Source organism: Arachis hypogaea, chromosome 18 (assembly GCF_003086295.3).
Source record: "Arachis hypogaea cultivar Tifrunner chromosome 18, arahy.Tifrunner.gnm2.J5K5, whole genome shotgun sequence".
Lineage (NCBI taxonomy): Eukaryota > Viridiplantae > Streptophyta > Magnoliopsida > Fabales > Fabaceae > Arachis > Arachis hypogaea.
The window spans coordinates 37851163-37858533 of record NC_092053.1 but is presented as its reverse complement, the minus strand read 5'-3'; the positions used below and the strand labels follow the sequence as shown (position 1 = coordinate 37858533).

The 7371-nt window shown below is 36.5% G+C and overlaps 1 non-coding gene across 1 annotated transcript; it reads right to left on the bottom strand.

The window, feature by feature from the left end:
* Nucleotides 1–6758: 6758 nt before the first annotated feature.
* Nucleotides 6759–6866, bottom strand: LOC112774797 (small nucleolar RNA R71). The gene has a single exon (XR_003189257.1). It is a non-coding gene; the product is annotated as a small nucleolar RNA R71 (small nucleolar RNA).
* Between the last annotated feature and the right edge of the window lie 505 nt (nt 6867–7371).

The following is a 7371-nucleotide window of genomic DNA, read 5'->3' as shown; positions in this document are numbered from 1 at the left end:
TCATGAATGCTGCCATCAGTTCTAGCTTATACCACGAAGATTCTAATTAAGAGATCTAAGAGATACTCATTCAATTGGATATAGAACGGAGGTGGTTGTCAGGCACACGTTCATAGTTTGAGGAAGGTGATGAGTGTCACAGATCATCACCTCCATCACAGTTAAGCGCGAATGAACATCTTAGATAGGAACAAGCGTGTTTGAATGGAAAACAGAAATACTTGCATTAATTCATCGAGACACAGCAGAGCTCCTCACCCCCAACAATGGAGTTTAGAGACTCATGCCGTCAAAGAATACAAAGTTTTGATCTAAAAATATCATGAGATACAAAATAAGTCTCTAAAAGTTGTTTAAATACTCAACTAGTAACCTAGGTTTACAGAAATTGAGTAAACTATGATAGATAGTGCAGAAATCCACTTCTGGGGCCCATTTGGTGTGTGTTGGGGCTGAGACTAAAGCTTCTCACGTGCATAAGGCTGTTTTGGGCGTTCAACGCCAGTTTTGGATCCTTTTGTGGCGTTGAACTCTAACTTTTGATCCTTTTCTGGCGCTGGACGCCAGAATTGGGCAGAGAACTGGCGTTGAACGCCAGTTTACGTCGTCTATGCTTGAGAAAAGTATGGACTATTATATATTGCTGGAAAGCTCTGGATGTCTACTTTCCAACGCAATTGGAAGCACGCCATTTTGAGTTCTGTAGCTCCAGAAAATTCATTTTGAGTGTAGGGAGGTCAGAATCCAACAGCATCAGCAGTCCTTTTTCAGCCTGAATAAGATTTTTGCTCAGCTCCCTCAATTTCAGCCAGAAAAATACCTGAAATTACAGAAAAACACACAACTCATAGTAAAGTCCAGAAATATGAATTTTTCCTAAAAACTAATGAAAATAAACTAAAAACTAACTAAAACATACTAAAAGCTATATGAAATTAACCCCAAAAAGCGTATAAAATATCCGCTCATCACAACACCAAACTTAAACTGTTGCTTGTCCTCAAGCAACTAGACAAATAAAATAGAAGACTAATAAGTTGAGAAGCAATAATATCTCAGAGTTTTTGAGTGAAGCTCAGATTCTAATTAGATGAGCGGGACTAGTAGCTTTTTGCTTCTGAACAGTTTTGGCATCTCACTTTATCCATTGAAGCTCAGAGTGATTGGCATCTATAGGAACTTAGAATTCAGATAGTGTTATTGATTCTCCTATTTCAGTGTGATGATTCTTGAACACAGCTATTTTATGAGTCTTGGCCGTGGCCCTAAGCACTTTGTTTTCCAGTATTACCACTGGATACATAAATGCCACAGACACATAATTGGGTGAACCTTTTCAGATTGTGGCTCAGCTTTGCTAAAGCCCCCAATTAGAGGTGTCCAGGGTTCTTAAGCACACTCTTCTTTTTGCTTTGGACCTTGACTTTAACCGCTCAGTCTCAAGTTCTCACTTGACACCTACACGCCACAAGCACATGGTTAGGGACAGCTTGGTTTAGCCGCTTAGACCAGGATTTTATTCCTTTAGGCCCTCCTATCCACTGATGCTCAAAGCCTTGGGATCCTTTTTATTTGCCCTTGCCTTTTGGTTTTAAGGGTTATTGGCTTTTTGCTCTTGCCTCTTGGTTTTAAGAGCTTTTGACTTTTTCTGCTTGCTTTTTCTTTTTCTTTCTATTTTTTTCGCCTATTTTATTATATATATTTTTTTTCTGCAAGCTTTGTTCTTTGCTGCTTTTTCTTGCTTCAAGAATCATTTTTATGATTTTTCAGATTATCAATAACATGTCTCATGCTCACCATTCTTTCAAGAGCCAACATATTTAACAGTCTTAAACAACAAATTCAAAAGACATATGCACTGTTCAAGCATTCATTCAGAAGACAGAAAGCATTGCCACCACATTTAATTAATTAGAATTTCTCTTATTAAAACTCGAAATTTTATTGCCTCTTATTCAAAAGATCTACTACTGTATTCATGTTTGCTGATGATGAGAAAAATAAACTATAGCTTAATTGGAGAAAAAAAATCAAAATAGACACTAGTTACTACTACATGACTCCTAAGGTAAACTTCTATAAGGACACTATCACAGAGTTAAGGCAGAAATTGGAAATTAACAACCTTTATTCTGGGAGAACGGAGGTTCCTCTGATCTTTGGGGTGCTTGGTCCTGCAAGAGATAACTTCTGGCGCTTCAAGTCCCTTAAGTCACGCCCTTGCTCTTCTTGTTCTTTAAACATATAGGTAAGAATTTGACTGTGTTCCTTCTGTTCTTTTATGATTTGTTCCATAGCTTCCCGTATCTTGGTAACAGACGTCTCAAGATACTCCCAATATTCAGATTGAAGGATTTCTGGGAGAAATTCCTGCGTTTTCTTCTTGATGGGATCATCCTGTGCTTGTTCTTTTTCCATTGATGCCTTGGTGATTGGCTTCTCAACTGAGATGTACTTAGTTATTCCCATCCTTACTCCAGCATCCTTGCAGAGCAGCGATATCACACTTGGATAAGCCAACCTGGCTTCTTTAGAATTTTTGTTAGCAATTTTGTAGAGTTCGGCTGAGATCAGCTAATGAACTTCCACTTCTTTTCCCATCATGATGCAATGGATCATTGATGAGCGGATAATTTATACGCTTTTTGACATTGTTTTTAGTATGTTTTTAGTAGGATCTAGTTACTTTTAGGGATGTTTTCATTAGTTTTTATGTTAAATTCACATTTCTGGACTTTACTATGAGTTTGTGTGATTTTCTGTGATTTCAGGTATTCTCTGGCTGAAATTGAGGGACTTGAGCAAAAATCAGATTCAGAGGTTGAAGAAGGACTGCTGATGCTGTTGGATTCTGACCTCCCTGCACTCAAAGTGGATTTTCTGGAGCTACAGAACTCGAAATGGTGCGCTTCCAATTGCGTTAGAAAGTAGACATCCAGGGCTTTCCAGAAATATATAATAGTCCATACTTTGGCCAAGAATAGACGACGTAAACTGGCGTTCAACGCCAGCTTTCTGTCCAAATCTGGCGTCTAGCGCCAGAAAAGGAGCCAAAACCAGAGTTGAACGCCCAAACTGGCACAAAAACTGGCGTTCAACTCCAAGAAGGACCTCTACACATGCAACACTCAAGCTCAGCCCAAGCACACACCAAGTGAGCCCCGGAAGTGGATTTATGCATCAATTACTTACTCATGTAAACCCTAGTAGCTAGTTTATTATAAATAGGACCTTTCACTATTGTATTAGACGTCTTTTTTTGACCATCTTTGGACGCCTGGTTCTTAGATCAGAGGGGCTGGCCATTCGGCCATGCCTGGACCTTTCACTTATGTATTTTCAACGGTAGAGTTTCTACACTCCATAGATTAAGGTGTGGAGCTCTGCTGTTCCTCAAAGATTAATGCAAAGTACTACTATTTTCTATTCAATTCATCTTATTTCGCTTCTAAGATATTCATTCACTCTTCAACCTGAATGTGATGAACATGACAATCATCATCATTCCCCATGAACGCGTGCCTGATAACCACTTCCGTTCTACCTTCGACTGAATGAGTATCTCTTAGATCTCCTAATCGGAATCTTCGTGGTGTAAGCTAGAATGATGGCGGCATTCAAGAGAATCCGGAAGGTCTAAACCTTGTCTGTGGTATTCCGAGTAGGATTCAATGATTGAATGACTGTGACGAGCTCCAAACTCGCGATTGCTGGGCGTAGTGACAGACGCAAAAGCATAGTAAATCCTATTCCAGCATGATCGAGAACCGACAGATGAATAGCCGTGCCGTGACAGGGTGTGTTGACCATTTTCACTGAGAGGATAAGATGAAGCCATTGACAAGGGTGATGCCTCCAGACGATTAGCCGTGCCGTGACAGGGAATTTGGATCATTTTCCCGAGAGAAGACCAAAAGTAGCCATTGACAATGGTGATGTATCACATAAAGCCAGCCATGGAAAGGAGTAAGACTGATTGGATGAAGATAGCAGGAAAGCAGAGGTTCAGAGGAACGAAAGCATCTCTATTCGCTTATCTGAAATTCTCACCGATAAATTACATAAGTATTTCTAACCCTATTTTATTATTTAATTTCGAAAACTCCATTACTATTTTATATCCGCCTGACTGAGATTTACAAGGTGACCATAGCTTGCTTCATACCGACAATCTCCGTGGGATTCGACCCTTACTCACGTAAGGTATTACTTGGACGACCCAGTGCACTTGCTGGTTAGTTATGCGAAGTTGTGAAGATATGTTTAGACCATGGTTCTGTGAATCCGTTTGTGGTGCCATTGCCAGGGAATCAATTTCGAACAACAATTCACAACCCGAGTAGCAATTTCGCATACCAAGTTTTTGGCACCGTTGCCGGGGATTGTTCGAGTTTGGACAACTGACGGTTCATCTTGTTGCTCAGATTGGGTAACTTTCTTTTCGTTTTCTTTTCAAAAATTTTTCAAAAAAAATTTTTTTTCAAAAAAAAAAATCTTTCAAAAATTTCTCATCTGTTTTCGAAAAAAAAATTTTAAAATAAAAATGTTTTCAAAAATCTATTTGTCTTCAGAATTTTTAAAAATGAATTCTAGTGTTTCATGAAGCATGTTGAAGCCTGGCTGGATGTAAAGCCATGTCTAATTCCTTTGGAATGAGTATGTTGGGCGTGTCATGTCTGAGTTACATACTAAAGCTTGGCTGGCTATTAAGCCATGCCTGACCTTTTGATTGGAGCTTTAGAGCATAAGATTCCGGGAATTCATATTAAAAATTTTGAAATCCTTATTCTTGTTTTTCAAATAATTTTCAAAAAAAAAATATACAAAAAAATTAGAAAATCAAAAAAATCAAAAATATTTTTTGTGTCCTTGTTTGAGTCTTGAGTCATGTTATAAGTTTGGTGTCAATTGCATGTGCATCCTGCATTTTTCGAAAATTTCATGCATTCATAGTGTTTTTCATGATCTTCAAGTTGTTCTTGGTAAAGTCTTCTTGTTTGATCTTGATGATTTTTTGTTTTGTGTTGTTTAGTGTTTTTCATATGCATTCTTGAATTCTTAGTGTCTAAGCATTAAAGAATTCTAAGTTTGGTGTCTTGCATGTTTTCTTTGCATTAAAAATTTTTCAAAAATATGTTCTTGGTGTTCATCTTGACATTTAAAGTGTTCTTGGTGTTCATCTTGACATTCATAACATTCTTGCATGCATTCATTGTTTTAATCTAAAATCTTCATGCATTGCATCACTTTCATTGTTTTTCTCTCTCATCATAAAAATTCAAAAAAAAAAATATCTTTCCCTCTTTTCTCTCATCAAATTCGAAAATGAGGTTTGACTTTTTCAAAAATTTTTAAAAATCTAGTTGTTTTTATAAGTCAAATCAAATTTTCAATTTAAAAATCTCATCTTTTTCAAAATCTTTTTCAAAAATCAAATCTTTTTCAAATTTCTTAGTTATTTTCGAAAATTCCAAAAATATTTTTCAAAAATCTTTTTCTTATTTTTATATCAAATTTTCGAAAATAACATCACCAATTAATGTTTTGATTCAAAAATTTCAAGTTTGTTACTTGCTTGTTAAGAAAGATTCAAACTTTAAGTTCTAGAATCATATCTTGTGATTTCTTGTGAATCAAGTCATTAATTGTGATTTTAAAAATCAAATCTTTTTCAAAAAACTAATTTCAATCATATCTTTTTTTAAAAAATATCTTCTTATCTTATCTTTTTCAAAATATGATTTCAAAATATCTTTTCTAACTTCCTAACTTCTCTCATCTTTTCAAAATTTGTTTCAACTAACTAACTAACTTTTTGTTTGTTTCTTATCTTTTTCAAAACCACCTAACTAACTCTCTCTTTCTCTAATTTTCAAAAATATCCTCCCTCTTTTTCAAAAATTTCATTTTAATTAACTAATTATTTTTATTTTTGATTTCAAAATTTTTCGAAAATTACTAACCTTTTTCCAAAACTATTTTCGAAAATCACTAACCCTTTTTCAAAAATTATTTTCGAAAATTCTCCCTCTCCCATCTTATTCTATTTATTTATTCATCTACTAACATCTCATCTCACATCTCTACCCTCCTCACAGTTGTGTTTCTTCCATTACATTACATTCTTTATCTCCCTCTTTTCTTCCACTCACAAAGGGATCCCTATACTGTGGTATAAAGGAACTCTATTATTATTATTTTTTCTGTGCCCTCTTCTTTGTCATATGAGCAGGAGCAAGGACAAGAACATTCTTGTTGAAGCAGATCCAGAACCTGAAAGGACCCTGAAAAGAAAATTAAGAGAAGCTAAATTACAACAATCCAGAGATAACCTTTCAGAAATCTTCGAACAGGAAAAGGAGATGGCAGCCGAAAATAATAATAATGCAAGGAGGATGCTTGGTGACTTTACTGCACCTAATTCCAATTTACATGGAAGAAGCATCTCTATTCCTGCCATTGGAGCAAACAACTTTGAGCTGAAACCTCAATTAGTTTCTCTGATGCAGCAGAACTGCAAGTTTCATGGACTTCCATCTGAAGATCCTTTTCAGTTCTTAACTGAATTCTTGCAGATCTGTGATACTGTTAAGACTAATGGAGTAGATCCTGAAGTCTACAGGCTCATGCTTTTCCCTTTTACTGTAAGAGACAGAGCTAGAGTGTGGTTGGATTCTCAACCCAAGGATAGCCTGAACTCTTGGGATAAGCTGGTCAAGGCTTTCTTAGCCAAGTTTTTTCCTCCTCAAAAGCTGAGCAAGCTTAGAGTGGATGTTCAAACCTTCAGACAGAAAGAAGGTGAATCCCTCTATGAAGCTTGGGAGAGATACAAAGGACTGACTAAAAAGTGTCCTTCTGACATGCTTTCAGAATGGACCATCCTGGATATATTCTATGATGGTTTATCTGAGTTATCAAAGATGTCATTGGATACTTCTGCAGGTGGATCCATTCACCTAAAGAAAACGCCTGCAGAAGCTCAAGAACTCATTGACATGGTTGCAAATAACCAGTTCATGTACACTTCTGAAAAGAATCCTGTGAATAATGGGACACCTATGAAGAAGGGAGTTCTTGAGATTGATACTCTGAATGCCATATTGGCTCAGAACAAAATATTGACTCAGCAAGTCAATATGATTTCTCAGAGTCTGAATGAAATGCAAGCTACATCCAACAGTACTCAAGAGGCATCTTCTGAAGAAGAAGCTTATGATCCTGAGAACCCTGCAATAGCAGAGGTAAATTATATGGGTGAACCTTATGGAAACACCTATAATCCATTATGGAGAAATCATCCAAATTTCTCATGGAAGGATCAAAAGCCTCAACAAGGCTTTAATAATGGTGGAAGAAACAGGTTTAGCAATA